Raw genomic sequence first — 19610 nt, 5'->3', positions numbered from 1 at the left:
TTTGTTTTGTCTTGCCAATTTCTAGTCAAGGGGCTTCTTCCAAAAATACCAACCAAACAACCAAAACTCCAAAGAGATTCAAACATACTGATTCACATGCATCTCCTAATGGTATGTAGATTTGATTCCTTCTGAGATTGATCTTYGCTGCCACTAGTTATCAAAACCAGAGACTGGTAATTCCTCAGAATCAATGTCTTGCCAGCTAGGTTTGGACTTGTCCTGGAAAGGATCAGGTTCATATAATCAGCTCAGAAATGTCACCTGCTACACCAAGTAAAGCTGAAATGGCTTAAATGGCTTTTAACACAGTCACTTTAGTAATAAATATTAAATAACAAATAAATACTTGTATGAGTAATTTAACTGTCAGAAATACTTGAAACAAAGAAACAGGGCATGGATTTATTTGCTTCTATGCGCAAAGCCAGTTTCAAAAACCATTTCTACCAGAACAGCTGCATGTCAGAACATTTATATCTTGCACGTCTGTTCCCAGACAGGAAACAATATTTCACCTGCCCAAATAAACTGCATCTACAGATGCTGGGAAAAGGGGATGCTTAGGAATCAAACTGGGGAAAATGTCTGTAATACAGACACTTCACACTTTACTTTCACACTTTATTCATTTTTATGTGAATACACTGAGAAGAACAGCTTGCTCTGTGGTGTTATATTTGCTATTGTTTAAACTGGCCAAGGATTTGTGCCAGTGCTAGCAAAACACAGATGTTCACTTCCTGTTCTTATATTCTGGGTCAGTTTAAATAACCAGCGTGAAATGAGTTTACTGCTTACAGACATGCAACACATCCTCATTCAGAGATTATGATGACAAGCAAAAAMAATAAAATCCAACATTTGCTGGTAGAAGAAGTACTAATGCTTCCAGTTTCCTACTGAGCATGTTCTTAGTCCTCTGAAAAGCTTTCCTGCAATAAGCCCATCTCAATTCTGCGTGTTCTCTGGGAGTCCCACATGATGAGAAAGCAAAGGCTCTTATTGTCTGGGACCTTTGCATAGAGTGGCACTTCTAGTGTAAAATAATTACTCATATAAAAATTAGCTCCAAATCTAGTATTCAGCAAATAATTTGTGCATATATTATTTTTAAATAAAAGCAATAAGCCATTAGAACTTAACACAAAACCTCTTTTCCAGGTTCAACAGTCCCAGTACCTCCCAACCCTCATAGGAGAGATGCTCCACTCCCTTYATCACCTTAGCAGCTCTTTCCAACAGCTCCGTGGGGTTTTTTTGGAACTGGAGASTGCAGAACAGGACCCAGCACTCCAGGTGTGGCCTCACCAGTGCTGAGAAGAGGAGAAGGATCATCTCCTTCAGCCTGCTGGCARSACTCCTGATGAAACCCAGGATACCATTAGCACTCTCTGCCACCTGGGTGTGCTGATGGCTCTCCTTCAGCCATTCATTATGCAAGAAAAACTAAAAGTGCATTAAATCCTTTCAAATGAGTCAAATAAGTAGGATCAGAATAAAGTCACACATTCTRTATCTATTAATTTTCTTAACCAGAGAAAAATTACAGAACCATTTATTTACAATAAGAAGTCCTGTATCTCTCTTGTTATTTTACAACCATTTTCAATTTTCTAGAGAGATACGTGCTGTCCCCTTCTGCAGCTTACTATTCCTGGAAACTCTCAAGTTCCAAAAAATATTCCATTATTCCAAAATTATGGCACAGAAATCCTTCCATTATTTATGTTTGCCATTAACCAACTTCCACAATCTCCAGGGAATATTTTCTTCTTAGCTGGGAAACACATTAAGATGATTATTGCCTCTGATCCAACCCAGCTGCTGATGCTGGAGAATTGGCTGTTCAGAGAGAAAATTKTGTACCCTGCAATCTACTAAAGTTACTGTGCACCTTTGTATACAAACATGAGGTAAAGAAGGTGGGAATACTGATACTGTTGCCTGAGCGTATCTTTCCAATTCCACATTTTTTCTATACCAATAATACAGTAGAAGAAAATGTTGTCATCTTTAATATTAAGGACAAGTGACAATAAAGTAAAAATAACTTCTTGTTTATTTCTTTAAATTCAGACATACTTTCATATAAATTATTATTACATTTTTCTGTCATGTGTAGATAAAAATATAAATATGCTTTTAAAACAGAAAAAAATCCCACATTCTTGAAGACTGATAAAAAATAGCTTTGCTTTGCTCCACCTGTGAGTTAGCTGCTCTCATGATCTACAAACACTAATACAAAAACGCAAGCTAAAAACATTTTTCAATCAAATTYAAGTGAAAAAACATTAAGATGTACCTTGTCATTTCAATCAGCAAGAGAAAACCTGCAGTGGGTGAAGGGGGATTCCTGAACACTACATATTTATAGATGGTAATTTTCTATTCAAAACATGATCATTTTTGATACTCTTCACTTACAACCAAGGCATTGGGAGAAATTGCAAGATGCCATGATAAAGGAAATGTTTTCATGTTGGGTTTGTGAGCAAAACTTTAAAACATGAAAACAGCTTGGTTGCAACAGGAGCTTAGATCTTACGTCTGAATGTCATGAAGAAAGCAATATTTGATCATATTACTTAAAAGATCAAATAACTACTAATTCCTGCCCAGAATAAATTATTTTGACCATTAGAATGCAAAGTATAAWAGTATAATTACAGGAAAAAATAAATGGAATAAAAAGAACTGCATGGTCACCTTGTTTACACTAGTAYTATAGCACAGTAAGTGTTGATCCATAGTGTGAAATACTTGGTAGCATGTACCTGAATTCCAATACATTTAGGGAAGTCAGGGTTTGCTTCAGATTTGCTCTACTCTGTACAAAAAGACTGGATACCCAGTAATAGCTGAGGCATTCTCCACTGTTTCAATTTGATTGGAAAGAAGTCCAGTTTACATGCTYCAAAACTGCTCCACAAGTATGAACCAAAGCAGGAAGTGCAAATGATCTGTAATGCACTCTTGATCTGAACTCAAACACAACACGGGGACAAGAAGTCTGGCAGATTTCACCCACCTTCAGAATTTGAAATTAAATTCAGCACTTCCCTAGCTTCAGCACCTCCCCTGGTATTCCACGTCAGAGCTCTCCATATGTGAAGTGTCTCTACTTCCCTGAGGGGCTCCACATTTTAGGTAGGAAAGACTTTCACTTATCATTTCTGAATTGTCGTCATAGCTCAATAAGATAAATGACAACAGTATGAAAAGTCTGTGAGGCTACCTGAACCCCAGGTCACTTGAAAACATACAACAATGCTCCATTAACTGAAGGGAAACTAAACATAACTCTGAGCAAAATCACAAAAATGCTAGTATCTCCTAATTCTGATGACAGTATTCTATATTGCCTGTCATGAGAAAGATCATACAAGATATTACTGTCTGATGACAGTATTCTATATTGCCTGTCATGAGAAAGATCATACAAGTCTCTCTCATACCCATGCAAGGCAAGACACACCCTAAGTTGGATGGGAATTCAAGGCAGCAGGCAGTAACATTTTGTCCATTTACAGTGGCTGCTGTTTCAGACAATATTTACCTGTAGCAAGTAAGTAAAAGAAAAACATTACAACTCTATGGCAGTGATGTTAATAATGAAGTCATTCCCATAGAAGCAGTTAAGATGTGGGGGGTGTGGACAAGGAAGTACTTGCTACTAGAGCAGCACAACGTCCAGTGTACAGGAAACCAAATGCAGTCAGAAGATTAAATACAGAAATCAGTATCTCCCCCCACATCTGATGTGATTATTAGTGAGTGTTTGGTGCAGTATTATCTCTTCTCAACAAAAGTATCAGAGGGAAATACAGCTCAAAAGATAGTAATCTCAACTGAAAATTTTTTCATGCCACCGCCTGACACCCGATCTCGCWAATCCTGCCAGTACAGATTATGTATGACCAAAGCAGGTATTATCAGCCCAAGGAAACTGTTACACCCTTCAAGCAGAGTCTACACTAAAACACACATTCCTTGCCACCAGAAAGATGCCGACCATGTGTGAGACAGGGTGGAACGATTTCAGGTACATATGCCATTCCAGGGCTAGTAAACAATCCTCTAGAAAGAACATGTTCCCTGCAGGAAGAGCTTGTGTTCTCCAGGCACTCAGACAGCAGGCAAAGCTTTCCCATTCACGAGGCAAGAGCAGATTTTTTCAAACCGTGCCTGTCAGCTACACGGCTCCTATCAAACTGCCTGATGAGAAACTCYTTTTTGTTGGGACATGGTAAACTTTCAGCCTGTCATGCAATCTGTGTAGGCTGGACCTATACTCCCACAGAGCCCTGACAACTTCAGCCATGTTTTCTGGATGTGTCATTAAAGATCTTCTGTCCTCTGTGTGCTTGGCAGTGCTCCAGGGCAGGAGCAAAAACTAAATATGAGTGACTACACCAGGCAGAGGTCTGCTAAACCTCTGTGCCAAAGCATCCAGGCCTTACTTGTATCAAAGACGACAGTCAAGAGATATGCATGAATTTCTGGGTTTGCCATTCGGGTTCGTGTTTGTTCTTGTTTTTTAAAAACTAACAGCACTTAAAAAAACCCCAAAAACCTGAAGTCTTTATACTGGAAATTGGTTCCTCTTAGTGACATCCTTGATTGTACATCCTATAAGGGTTTAACTGCAATCAAACCAGGATTCATATGGTATTGGGTATTTTTCACCCACAGAATTCTCAATCACAGCACATTTCTAGAAATAGCTATCCAAAACACAAACATCACATCTTCAGATTTGCCTCTAGCAAAGATTTAGTATAAATAAACTCTTACCTTGTTTCCATAGTTATTTTCTGTTATCTCAGATTCATTTTCCAAAGGATCAAAAACGAAAAATTACAAAAGTCAGTTGAATAAAACTCAACCTATGTCAAAAGCAAGGTGAGACTTCCTGAGGGCTCCTCTGAGAGTTCAGCCAGGAAAACTCCAAATATTCTTTTATTGGTTTACTTGCCTGCTAGGCAACAAATGGCCAAAAACCTGCATCAAAGTAGGGGCTCCACCAACAGACTACTTTATTATGAATGTTTCCTAATGGAACAAACTACGTAAGTCTCAGAAACTWAAATTTGATAAAAGAGAACTGTGAATGAGTTTTATTAGGAAAGTATTACTTGTAGTCCTCTGAACATTAGAAAACGAGATGAGGTTTGATGCTAGTCTTTTGCTAAAGGCTTTTGCACTGGAATGTTCAGCAACGTGCACAAAAGCATTCCCATAGCAATGGATTTTTAAAACCACTGCTCACCAAAACTAACAAGCAATCAAAGAAACAGGTTCTTTAAAAACCTTCCTAAGAACTTCAACACCAACTTCAAAGCATTGAATAAGTTTATTGTGGTTTAACCTCAGATGACAACTAAGTACCATACAGCTGTTTGCTCACTCCTCCCTCATGGTAGGGAGGAGAATTAGGAACAAAAAGTAAAATTTAGAGGYTGAGATAATAAAAGTTTAGTTTGAAACAAAGTAAAATACAGTAATGATTATAGTAATAATATCAATAATAATAATGAAAAGAAGAATGGCAGGAATAAAATCCAATACAGACAGGAGATGCAGAATAAAATTGCTCAATACCTGCTGACTGATGTCCATCCCATCCCCATACAGCAACTGGCCTCTACCAGCCAACTTCCCCCAGTTCATACTGGGAATGATGTTCTCTGGTATGGAATACCCCTTAGGCCAGTTTAGGTCAGGTGTCCTGACCATCCTCTTTCACAGCTTCTTAAGCACCTRCTCCCTGGCAGGTCATAGGAAACTAAAAGTCCTTGACTTGGGGTAAGCACTACTGAGCAGCAACTCAAATAATAAAATATCAGTGTGTTATCAACATTATTCTCATTCTCAATATAGAACAGGGCTGTACCAGCTACTGAGAAGAAAATGAACTCAAGCTCGGCTAAAACCAGGGCAGGGTACAAGCCTTTCTACAGTTCTTCCTGAGATTCATATCTTGAAATATTCAAACTTAACATGAACAATGTTTTGGCAGAGAGAAAATGTCATTATTGATTAGACTTAGCCAATAGCTTGTCCATGATATTGAWCTTCTCATTTCTCATGTTGATTTGGTAAAAAAATATGAGACTTTCATCTTAACTGCAGCATAAAAATGGTATATCTCACACAACAGATTTTACGCATCCAGACTTTGTCTTTAATTCCAGCAGTCTTCACCTATGGAAAAACTCTATCTAGCAGTTAAGACACATTTAGCATCTTACTGGCAGTGAAGCTCACAGAACATACACTTTCTAAAGAGACTGATAGAGCTTTTTCTTTCCAGAAAAGGCCTGGAACCACAGATTCATTTCATGCTGCAACTTTRTTTTTCCACAGCCCCTCCAATTTTCATGTAACAGGTCTTAAAGTTCTACCAATTACTTCAGCTCTCCACCACTTGAAACACCGTGTGTATACATGGTGCACCACAGGGATGTGCCAGCTGCCMCTGCTTAAGCCAGCAYCTGTGCACTATGGTGCTCTGCTTGAAGCCTGCTACAGTTCACTGGAAAAGAGATTTCTAAAATTTGTAATTCAYACCTGTTACCATCCCAATGCACCCTGGGATGTGTCAAAAGCTTTGCATGCATTGCAGTGGCACTTACTGCAGTGTTTTAATCATGTATCCAATTACTGAAGAATACCTATCAAGTCTTGCTAACTTAATAATTTCTTGCACTGAAATGAGCCACAGTTTTTCTTCCTGCCATCTGGAAATAAAAAGAAACAACCAGCTGCAAACTAGAATGCTTTCCACCTCCACATTGAAACAAAAATTGCTTTATTGCACCATCAGAAAGAGCAGGGCATGAAAACAGTGAAGGAAACTAGTATTGTGGGCAGTAAAGAATTATCACACAACATTAAAAAATTMGGCCATTTCATGCTGTGGAGTTAAAATCAAATCTGTAAGCATCATCTTTGCATTAAAATGCAACCCCACGTAGAAGAAAGCGTTATCTACTAGATACAGCAGGGGAATAGGAATATTTACTTCTAATCCTGTTATTGATTTGACATGTGGAACTCAGGGAAATTATTAGCATCAGCTCCCTTGTTTGGCAGAAGACACTTAGTCCTTGCCTATTTTTGCAAGATATTTCACTATTTAATATATAAGTCAGCCAGACACCAAAACGTATTTGCATGTGAACAAATCCTATTWCTATCTTCTGTTTTAATAGCTATTTCTCAGAAACATGAAGAATTCAACAACACATAAAGCAAAACAGAAGGAAAACTATTTGACACAAATAGGAAATAAATCACTAAARCAACTAGCAAAAACACACAGAACCTAAGTGCATTATGCTCCACTTTCATRCAAGCACATTCCACCTGGAATAATAAAGATAAATTACGAGACAATGTTTACATAAGGACCAAAGTGAAATACTTTTACCAAAGTGAGAGGTTTATCCAAAACTCTAAATCACAGTCCTAAATATGATGCTTGATGATAGTCTCTCATCTGAATACAGTCTAGCTGAATATATTCACCATTTCAAGCTCAAAATAGAACACAAAACTCAATAGGGATATACTTCAACTGTTTTGAGAACTACTTTACTGAACCATAAACAGATTTTATAGATACACTAGTCTTATTCAATTATTCACATGTTTAGGGCATTCTACATAGCAAACAATAATTGTGGGAAACATAGATTTTATTAGTTACACTGGAATAGGGACACCATGCATGCCCTAGGAATAAATAAAGGGAAAGGAAAAGAACTGTAGTTGTACATACTATTTATGTTAACAAGGAGATGAAATGTTAACAAGGAGAGGTTTTTGCTTATCTAGAAGACGTTATTTAAAAATAAATAGGGCTGYAGCATTTGGAAAGGTTAACGACATACTCAAAACATTTAGCCAGCAATGTAAAGACACAGACAGAGCAACTTAAATACTGTGYCCTTTTAAAACACTGTATTGTCTGTTCAGACTAATGGCAATTTGCTTTAAAACAATGAACTTCACTTTGCTACAAAAGTGTCTCTTGGTGGGATAGTTGATGATTTCCAAARTTCTTCCAACTACAGAACAACTTTCCTAGTGGAAATATATCATTCTAAACTCTCAGGGCCAGGACAAGATAGCCTTGCAGATAATGAACGCAGGCAACATTAAATCTGTACGTCAATTCATCAAAAAATACTCCAGTTGCCCAATCACAACTCTGGACTCACCAAGTCAGTCAAAGACTAGCAACACTGACCAATTATTTTGAGATCCATTTCCTTAAATCCCTTTCCAGTAAGGTAGTGCACATACCAGAAATGCTTAGCAATCATCCAGGCTGAAGGTTTCCTGTTCAGCTGTCAGCGCTTGCTTTTGCAAACAGTGACCAACATGAAAAAGGCTGGATTGACACAATCTATGAGGAAAGTAGGATGCTTACATGGCACCTTTCAGACCTTCATATAAAGGGGAGGGAAATGTAAAATTGTTGGTAATTCCAAAATAAAGGCCCAGCACTGAAGAGACTGAGCAGCAACGAGTAAACTGATAGTTAACACATCTTTGCAAGGGAGAGATTTCTTTGCAAGTCCTGTGAACACATCCAGTTTCTTGTAATTGTCACTGATAAGAATTTGTAAACTGGTTACCATGGTATGATTGTATTACTTCCTCATTAACTTCAAAGACAATGAAATTTACCACATAACAGTAGTTAGCCAGCAGGAAAAAAWTAAATTCCCCTGGAGATGTGTAGACCTGAGATGCACTGGATAAAAATATTTTAATGGTAGCATCTGAATTAACACAAAGGGGTCCTATTAAAATTCTTTCAGCTTTGCTAGCTGACATTTTAATCCTTCTTGAAAAAATGCTCCTTTACAAGGGACAGCCAGCAATGGGCAGATACATTATCAGTACAGGAAACACTTTCTCAAGTTGCCAGCTCCTTCCTTAGATCTGTTGTCAATTTGGCTATGCTCTTTTTTGACTTTTTCTGTGCTTTTACCAAGTTGCGACATGAAATCCCTAACTACTCCAAGAGACACTGCTAGGAAAGAAGTTGCTATGTGGTTCTACCCCCTCTTGTATTGGCTGCAGTTTACTCAAATGTAGTAACTCAGAGCAAACTAATCCAGCAGGAAGGGAGTATGTTTCTTCCAGTCTGACAAACTGGCTTGGCTTACTGTTGTGGTCTCACTGGCAACAGACCTAGCACAGGGTTGGACCCCAGGGTGATAATCAAGGATCCTAGACATCTTCCTACCAGTGGCAAAGCTGTTAGGTAAGCTCAGCCCATTTTGTTTTACAACATCCTGAGCAAAGAGTTTTCTAGGTAAAAAGGGGCATGCTAAAGCACAGAAAATACTGCCTTCTCGTCACAAAGGCTACACATGCATTTCGTCAACCATGTGGGCAGTATTATCTGGTGTGTAGTTTGTTTTCTACACACAGCACACAACTGAACAATTCCCTAGGAGGGAAAGGCAATATTTCWGGATTCTCCACTGAAGGAAAGATAAAAAATGGATTACATTGCACACTTTGATAATGGCTTCTGTAAGACCCTATTCAAGTAGCTGTGATTTCCTCTATTATTACTGAGCAGAAAAACTATTACTAAAGGAAAAGAAGAAAGAACATCAAATGCAAGAAAATAAAAGCTGAAGTTCATTCACCACATGGGAAATCAGCTTACTGTATGGGAACACAGCCTAGCTGCAAAAATTGAGAATTGCGAGACTAAATACACAGGTTCCTATTCCATACTAACAGCTCATACATGTTTTTTCACCACTGWTTTTCCTTTGTCTTAGTTCATCCTTTAGCAAAATATGTATGGCAATGTCACCATAATCTCTCAAGATGCAGAACACAAGAGTAGGGCACTAATCAGCAAAGCAGTTTCTGGTATGCACATGCTTCAAGATCACGTTGTTAAAAATGTGAAAGTTGTTAAAAATCTCCCTCATGACATCTAAGGACATGATGCAACACAAGGTTAAAACCTGGAGCTCAAACTTCTGTTTGAGATGCTGAGAAAGCTTCCATCTTTTACTTTAATTGAGATTYATGGCTAACAATAACTCCTAGCATAAATAACATTTTCCTCAAAGCAGCATACAAAATATGCTTAGAATTGCAGAATACAAAATATTCTCAGGTAGCTTCACTGAGTACATAGAGCTACACTAAAAGATACAGCTGAAAACTAAAGATATATYTTTGCACTATAGGTGGGCAGAATGTAAATGCGTAACAACCCCGATAATWAACCAAGGTCTAAATCTGACTCCTGAAGTTAGTCTTGGATTTACTTTTTTTTTCTCAACATGAATTGTTGATTCACACAATGTAGTGCTCACGGCTCTTTGGCTGCCCAGAGCAGCAGCAGTGGACCAGGAGACAAGCTGGAGTCCTGGATTTCTCAACAAATGTGTAAATGCACAGAGGTATATTWAAGAATCCTCACATTAGAGAAATTCATTGCTAAGTACTAATCACTCAAATTATTTACAGCATTTTGCATTCATTTCTGTGCAGCTCTTATAGTTCACAGTATCTGGGATTTTCAAATAGTAACACAATGATATTTGAGCCCTGTCCATTTTTGCTGTACTGCTGAGCCAGCATTCCAACACTAACCAAAAGTATTGCCATGGAAATCACTGAATCATAGAACTGTTGAAATTGGWRAAGCCCTCTAAGATCACCAAGTCCAACCATTGATCTATATGATATATACGAATATGTAACAAGACCTGCTGTGAAGTGTTTAAAATTTAATTACCCATTAGTAAATCATAYAGCCTACAGCTTCCAAAATTCTACAAGAGATGGAAGTTCCCTGGTTTGCTTTAGAGTTTTCTCTTTTCCTTTAGGCTGTAGGCTTCAAAGGGAACGGTCTATGCAATTCTTGTACAGCATACAGCTGGGAAAATAGCTACTTTGAATAATATACAAAGCAGAGATCCCAAGGCCTTCCCATATTAATCTTAAATACAATGATCAATTTTTAAGGCTTTYCCCCCTTTTTGTGGAAGGAGATGTACAGATTTCTATCATGAAGTCACCAAGAGTTAAACATTCAAGCTCTTTCATTTTTATCAGATCTCTGGACATGCTGCTTTTTCTGAACACAAGAGGTTTTTCTCCACTTTAAAGCCACATATAGTACAATCTCAGCCTCTTGGGGAAGAGKTGAAATCAGATCTTTGCACTTGGTGACTCAGAAGTAACACCTCCTTTTCAAACTATATTGTAAACAAAAGAGGATACCTACTCTAACCTGCCACTGGCCTTTGGCACTAGTAYTGCATACTGCAATGTCTAAGACTGCCAATCACATTTTAAAATTCAACCGAGCAAAATATGTGTTCATAGTGAGTCATGTGGTTTTAAAATAACACAGGAAGTAAAAGACCAAGTGTCACATAAGAGAAAATTCAATACAGACTTTAAAATAAAACTATACCTAAGTCCTAGTCCAGTCAGTGCCACACCATTTGAGGTTTTCTGAAAGATTACTTTTGCCTCCTAATGCTGACAAATCTTCTCATACTTGGAAATAATTATAGTTTTAGTATGTTTTCATAGAATGGCTTGGGTTTAAGSGACCTTAAAGATCATCATGTTCCAACCCCGTGCCGTGGGCAGGACACCTTCCACTAGATCAGRKTGCTCAGGGCCCCATCCAACCTGACYTTGAACACTTGCAGAGATGGGGCACCAATAACTTCTCTGTGCCTCACCACTCCCACAGTAAAGAATTTCCTCCTAATAKCCAATCTAAACCWACACTCTTTCAATTTTAAGCCATTCCCCCTTGTCCTTTCACTACMTGGCCTTGTAAAAAGTCTCTCTYTAGCTTTTTTKTGGGCTCCCTTCAGGTGCTGGAAGGACACAATCAGATCATTCTGAAAGCCTCTCTTCTTCAGGCTGAGTAATTCCAATTCTCTCAACCTTTTGTCAGAGAAGAGGTGCTCCTAAAAACATTTTCAGTAAAGTTGAGAAAAGGACTCCTTTAACAGTCATTTCCATATATTAAAACTAGCAATATTATAAAGCCAGTACAACAAAGAAAAGTCACAAAATCTAAGCACTGCCTGAAATGCATCTTCTTTTGCAAAAGCCACAATTCTGAAACTAGATTCATCTCTCATTCTGCTCATTGACAAAAAAATGTGAACAGTGATGTGTCTYCACCTTATCATTCCAGTATCTAATTCTGGTTGGTCCCTCTCTCCCCTTAAAGCAACTTACATGCCTACTCTTAGAAATCTTCTGTGAAGCAGCTCCTGTTAAAGAATTTGAGGTTATTCAGCTGAGTCAATTTAAAGTCTTTAAATAGCTGAAAGACACAGAACGAGGTACTCATATTATAAGCAGAAAGAAATTCAGAGGTACATTTTAACCTTTTTGTTTTAGCTTGGAGTTATTTTTAACATATTCCGATAAACATTAGATATGTGGGACATGAAATGCAYAAGAAGATATGATAACACCCCATTCTCATAGTACCAGTGCTCTCAAAAGCTGCTTTTGCTGGTATTAAATTATGCTTGAAAATATTCAATGCAGAGCTTCTGGTCACACCAAAAGTTTTCAATTTGTAGTACAGGACAGTAGAAAGACACAGAAAGCCTCTACTTGCTGCCATCGTAATAGTCTGGACTTACAATTTTCAGGAGAAAGATGGAATTCTGTTTAAGGGTTTCTACTAGCAAATAGTATGCAATTTTGTCAGAGGGCACGGCCTTACTTTCTCACACACACAAGCAAAGGGTACTTGAAAGACTACTGGGCCAGCTCGTTCCACTGGCAAAACCTGTCTCCCAGCCCAACCTGCAACTGACATTTCACTGGTACCTCCAAGATGATGTGATAACTTCTCAAGCTGCTCAAGTGACTGGCACAGAATCAGTTTAGAGTACAGACTATGGTAACACTTAGGAAGCACCAGTTAGTAAACGTTTGGAGTCTGGTGACAGCTGGTGTATCATTTGGATTCATATGTGCTTTTCCTACAAGGATGGTGGCATACTCTGTTTTCAGAGATGAATGTATATCCTTTCCTTTCCAAGGGAAAGGAAATCCATATGTTCTTCCAAGAGGYACTTTGATACTTTTGTGAAGCACAGCCACTTGAAAGGCTTTGCTCCCTTCATTCCTTTCAGTTCTGCTTTAACCAGGACCACATTGCTGTTTTGTCCTCATAAGAAACACAATCTGTTTAAGGTTTAGGCAGGTGAAAAAAACAGCTGGTACAACTGGAAAACTTCTAGATCTTCTGGGTCATCAGAAACTACTGTAGGTCTTYGGCTGAATTTTGTACAAATATCATAACCCTCAGGCAGCTGAGGTCAGAGAGATGTTACCCAGAGAGACTGAGAATTTAGATAATCCCCAAGGAAGTTTTTACTATTATTCTTTAATCCTGAAGGCATCAAAACTCTCATAGGAATCCTAWTTTTTTCCTCAAATTGCTAAACTTCTACTTCTTCATATGCCAAGAAATATTTTGGTCTTCATAAGGTTTAGTAGCTTGTAACCTACTTTATATAATTATCYTGGAGCAGCAACTAAAGTAAACATTTGTTCATAGACTATGTTGTTCCTCTATCCAAAAAAWTCAGAATAAAATGATGATGCAGTGGGCCAAAATGAAACAAAGAACCAAAATAGCCAACAAATAAATGATAACAGGAGAAACTAAATATTTAAAAGACCTTTTTTTTAAATTACATTCAGATAAAAGTAAAAATCCTACTAAGTAATAGCCAGACACTGCATGAACTGTTAAATTTTAGAAGTCCTGCTCTGAAAATGTAYATGACTTTTAGCTTAGGATTTGATTTGGATATGGCAGCAGAATAAAAATAAAAGTTCWAGCTTTACAAAAGGATTAAGAAATAGAAAATATTTAATGTAAGGCAATTTGGAGGGAGATTACTCTCTTGCTTTCAACTCTTGATGTTTCAGCCCAGGAAGAATGACCAATGCTAGCCCAAATGCAGAATGACTACAGAGGCAGCAGTTGCATTCCTTCACCTGTTGAGAGCTGCAGGGGTGGCTCCTCATTCCTGGGAATTTAGAAAGGCAAGTGGAACTACAGGATACAGAAGGGAGGACAGAGTTTGTAAGAAAGACATTCCATCCATCAGCAGCCAGCACTGCCCCAAACAGTGATACAGTCCTGTTAATCCAAGGCTTCCCCAACTTCTGCCAGATGGTTTTACTACTCACTGACCTGTAAAGCAGGCCAAATATTGGTTCAGAACAACACTTGACATTTTCTGTTTCAGCAAGCATAAGCAGGATTTCAGCCCAGCTGATTGCGTCCCATGAGAAACCAGGAAATACCACCCTGCCTGGAACACAAGACAAGGACAGGCCCAGATTTCCTTTCTGTTACTGCTTACTTCAGTAGAGAAAACAAGACCTTTGTCCTGGGCACACAAGGGATAATGTGACCAATCTGCTGGCTGTAACTCATCAACTCATCTCTGATACTTATCTCTGGTAAGTGAGTGGCATCTGTCCTGAAGTCCAGAGCCTAATATGTTTCTCAGAAATGTTTATTAYAATTGATTTTGACAAAATACAGGGAGGTCTTGAGATATTCATACAACACATTTTTGGTTTGTGTATTTTGCTAGGTTCGTGTGGGTTTGTTGACTTGTTAAGTCCCTTCTTTTCTGGTTTTAAATGTGAATTTTTTTCCCTTTTACTATTTMATTGAACATTCCCATGATTTTGTGTCGTAAGGCAGAGATACCAGAAGTACCCATGCTACTTTCTCAGTATTAGTCCATATGTACTCATCCTAACTTCTCTCATAGCTTCCCTAGATAGGAGGCTTTTTGTCTCCTCTTCCTAAGGAGTTCTAGAAAACCCTGTTCCAAATCTTTGTCCTGAGAATAACAGTAAGCTGAACTCAACTGAAACCTCCCATGTCCCCGGAGAAGTCAGCATCTTAACCCTGGGGCCAGAGTAAAGTATGACAGCAGCAAATCTGGAACTGTTCCACGAGTATAAAATGAAGGAACTTCTCCTGAGAAGAAAKCAGACACACAGGCAGACAGAATGACTCTGTGTTTATACTACTTAATGCAAGAGGYAGGACGCCTGGTTCTAGGACACTCTATTGATCTGGAGGCTGACAGCCTCGGGGCCAATAGCTGTGACTACCCTGTCCCAGAAAACACTGTAGCCTTCAACCACTTGGCTTCAGATCCAAACAACTGGCTTATTGAATGTAATCCTTCTCCTCTGGCATCTTTCTCAACCTACTTCATCATTTCTTTTGCTGTGTTCTTGGAAGCTCTCCTGTATAAAAACCACTGTGTTGCAGAGCACAGCACAACCTCCCTTTGCCTCTGAGATCATCATCACCAAATTACCTCTTCCTCTAGATGTCATTTTCAAGTAATAAACAACATTTAGAAGAGAAAGTTCCCAAAGTTTAGCACCCTCACCCTGGTGAATAGCTGCAATTCATCACACCAATTCAAATAATCTATAAGTCCTACAGTCAGAGCAACAGCACAGTGATGATTCTGTTTTCTGCTGAAGTCAATGGGGACTACCAACAAGACAGATCTGAGTTTAATCCATCACCAAGTTTGTATTATTTTCAGATAAGAGGCAACAGAGAATCTTATATCAATTCTCTAGACAGACATTTGGTATAAATTATGAAACACATTTATTCTGTGTGTATTAATGAGGTAATACAGGGATCACCAGGGACACAGCCCACATATTCTAACACCAGCAAAAATAACACATGCATTTTACACTGAATTCAAGCATGAGACAAAAAAAATTGTTTTCCCTAAAGCCTCTATGAACTATTTCTTACTTATTATCCTATCTATTTAAGTTATATTCACGTTTTTCTATAAGGTATGAGAGACCCGAGTAGTCTCTTTCACCTAAAGGCTCCACTGTAAGAGCCTACAAATCTTATGATGTCTTTGTAATGCTCCATTGTGATRCTTTCATGGTACTCTCTCATCTTCTATAGATTTGCTAAGATCTGTAATGCACACTAAATATACACTGGATGCGGGGCCTGTTGCCCGGAGGGGAAAGAAAGACAAGAAAAGCAAACACTTGTGAGAAGAACATGGAGAAAATGATGCAGTACTGCCAGGCTTCTCTCTCCCTGGTCTCTTYATAYGGAATGCACTTTCTTTTGCAGTACATCCACTAACTCCAGCACAACCTCGCAGCCAGTTACTTTTTATAAATAAAGGCATAGTTTAGTTTCTCTTACAAGACATCAGTAGCAATGTTTATGGGAGTCAGACCTAAGAAACAATACCCTTACAAATCAAATTATATACGCACTAACACCTCATATGGCTTGGCAGTTAATAACCTGAATGCAAGACTTTCCCTGAAAGCCATATTGTTTCTTTACTAGCCCTTCAACCAAGCACTTTCAAAGTAACAGCCTCTGTCAGCATTTATCTACARCTACTGAATTACTACTGTTCCTTACTCCATTCAGAATACAGCAAGCGGAAACCTAAATTCAGCACATTATGGATCCTTGGTAACAGTCCGTGAATGCAGCACAATACACCCATCCTTAGAGCTAACAATGAAACTGTTATAGGCTGAATTCTGGAGAAGATAACACTTTCACAAACCACCTTGCAGACCACCATGTTACAGGCTTCAGACGTGGCTGGATATTAACACTCCTCTCCTCTCTTCCTGTCTTAACTGCTGTGGCTCAAATAAAAGGCCAGCTGACCTTAACCAAAAAATTTAAAATATGTGTTGCCACCATAGGGGAGAGGCAACTTCTCCTCACCTTTTCTCTGCAAATTGCTAAATCAGGACAAGGCTATCCTTGCTTCCTTCTAATGGRTATCTTGCCAACCCAATCACAGCAGAGAAGGATCCAAAGAAGCCCTTTCTCAGCATCTCTCTGGTGTCTAAATGTCATGTGCAATCTATAGTCATACTTGTAGATGACAAGGCTTGTAGATGAAGGCAAAAATATTCACAGCTGGACAGTGAGAATAAGATTTACAGACAGTTTTGCATAAAATGCCATSGGATATCCTTGCACTGAGAAGACTCTTTCTGGAAACAAGCATTAAACTACAGGCCCCAAGTTCCTAAACGGGCAGCTCCTTTCCTTCCCTACTTATTTTCCTTCAATAATCAGAAGACAGTACACTTTTCATACCTGTCAACACAACAAGTATCAATTTCTTTGGTTGCTTCATTCCACTTACAATTYGTGTAATGCAGTATTCCCACATTGCACTAACATGGGATAAGATGTTAGACACTGACAGCATGCCAAGACAAATAAAAACACCACCTGGAAGGGCAACTACAAAAAATTACTTMATTTTTATTGTTAGAAATAAAAGACATTGGTACAGATGGCACCACAACAAAGCCAACCAGAAAGAACTGCTTCARCATGATGATTCGATGACATCTAGCACTGAGACAAGCAAAGACCATAGATGTGTGCCAGGTATTAATTAGAGAGTTTCCAAGACAGACACTATTTAAACGCACACAACTCTTTATTCTTAGTGCTTCATGTTGTCAATTATTAATGACCAAATTGCTTCATCTTACACATGGCATTCTGCACAAGTTGCATAGAGAGGAAGAGAAGTCAGAAAAGAAGCCTGCTGCCAGTCACTGCTACAATCTGCTGAAGCCTCATCACTAGTCCATTTCACTGCCCTTTGTTTGCCCGTCCTTCAGGCAGCTTGTGACAGTCCTGTGACAGCCCATGTGCACAGCAATATTAATTGCTTTCAAGTAGCAATTTGCCTTATTCTTCAATCTCCTTTCATTTAACTTTTTTTTTTTTGTTTTTTCAAATTCTTAACTGGTTTTATCATTCTCTTTAAGGATTTTCTCTAGTGAGTAAGAGGCCAAAAAATATAATAAGGACGGAACGAACAAGAAGTGAAGTCAGGGTTGCCAATTTTGAACACTTTCCCTACATGCTTTATATAGAAAACTGAAAGGCTGTGAAAGAAGCCTTGTCCTCTGTACAAGGGGTAGGTGTGCAATTACTTACATAAGGAACATCCCAATGCTCCCTGTAATTTTGCTAATGCACAGAAACAACCACCARTATTCTCTTTTCTGCTTTTTCTCCTCACTGTATTTGGCAAAGAGAGGGATTTCAGGTGTACAGTTTATAACAATACAGCATTTTTTAAATGTTCAAACACTTCTGAACAACTCTATGAGGTGGCCAGGCAGGTTCTTCTGCTTGTCTTTCATTCTGATGACCATTTCAAGAGACTTGAAAGATTTCTTGCACAGATGCAGAGTTAATTGAGGTGAAAAAAAATGTACCTCACCAGAAATATGTGCACTCTGGGAAGAACTTGAACAAGCATCAGACATACTATATTAGTCTGGGTTTACACTTGTCTACTTATACAAACTCTAATTTATATACAATAGGAATTAAGTACAGCTAAAGGCCACAGCATATAACAAGAAACAGATGGATTTGGTTAAAAAGGGCCCAACTCAAACGACTATCAGACATAGAAGAAAGTACCACCACTTGACATCTGGTCTTTTACAGCAATGATRACTGGATGACTTCAGTTTACAAAGCTGACAGAAATAATGATAACTCAGGCATGTCAGACCTCTGGGTTTTCTGAGCACATGTCATGTAAAGGGCATTTTCTAAAAGTTTTTCCATTTGAACAATGGTATCTTGGGTCTTCTTCCCTTGTAGGGTCTCCACAATCAAGGGAGCTAAACACACACCACCAGGTTATGCCTTGCCCTTCAGCAGACATGTACCGGGAAAGATATCCCTGCCTGAAGTGTACTACTGAACCCAAAAGTCCTGTAGCTGTGTATCAGCAGGAAGTATTCTGATACTTTAGAATCCCCACTGTCCCAATTGTCAACACTTTTTGACTGATTCACCACAAAAAAGACCCCAAACACAAAACAACAAAAAAAGAGGACCTTTTCAGTACCTTTTTAAAAATGTGAGTTATTACATTACATTAGAAAAACTAATTTGATTAAATATAAAAATAGCTCTTGGACAAAATAATTAGCATTTTATAGTACCTAACAATATCAACTGATTAGGAATGAAAACAAGAATTATAAGATCAATTCAGCACCTTAAAATTGAAGTGCTTTATAGCTTTACTGAATGAAAAAGAAAAAAGAAAGAAAATATTTGAGTGTTAAAGTACTAAGTATTACCACAATTCCCTGCTTTTTTCACCAGCAGTATTACTATATGTTGACTAATGCTTAGAAATTTACTCATTGAAAGYATTTAACTGCCACAAGTGTGCCACTTTCTCTCTTCTTACAAACTCTTAACTCCAGTTCTTAAGAAGTGGAGAAGGGAGGTGTTGTGGGGACACTCACAMCCATGTTTTACTTTTTGAAAACACAACTTCCTTGTAACCCTTATCTGTATACTCARTGACAACTATTTATAGGACAAGCACTGCCTGTTTGAGATCAGTCAGGAAAAACTAAAATATGAACAGGTAAGCAAATTATTAAATGTCATTATTAATAACTGCTGATTTCACTTCCTATAATAGAAGAAGTGCTAACTTGGG

The 19610-nt window shown here is 38.3% G+C and overlaps 1 protein-coding gene across 1 annotated transcript in view; it reads right to left on the bottom strand.

The window, feature by feature from the left end:
- KCNK1 (potassium two pore domain channel subfamily K member 1) overlaps nt 1-19610 on the bottom strand; it is a 33375-nt gene that overhangs the window by 12339 nt on the left and 1426 nt on the right. The gene's annotated exons all lie outside the window — the stretch shown is intronic.

The sequence above is a fragment of the Malurus melanocephalus genome, unplaced genomic scaffold, assembly GCF_030028575.1.
Source record: "Malurus melanocephalus ecotype Western Australia unplaced genomic scaffold, MMel_1.1 scaffold_92, whole genome shotgun sequence".
Classification (NCBI taxonomy): Eukaryota; Metazoa; Chordata; class Aves; order Passeriformes; family Maluridae; genus Malurus; species Malurus melanocephalus.
This window is presented reverse-complemented; position numbering and strand designations above follow the sequence as displayed.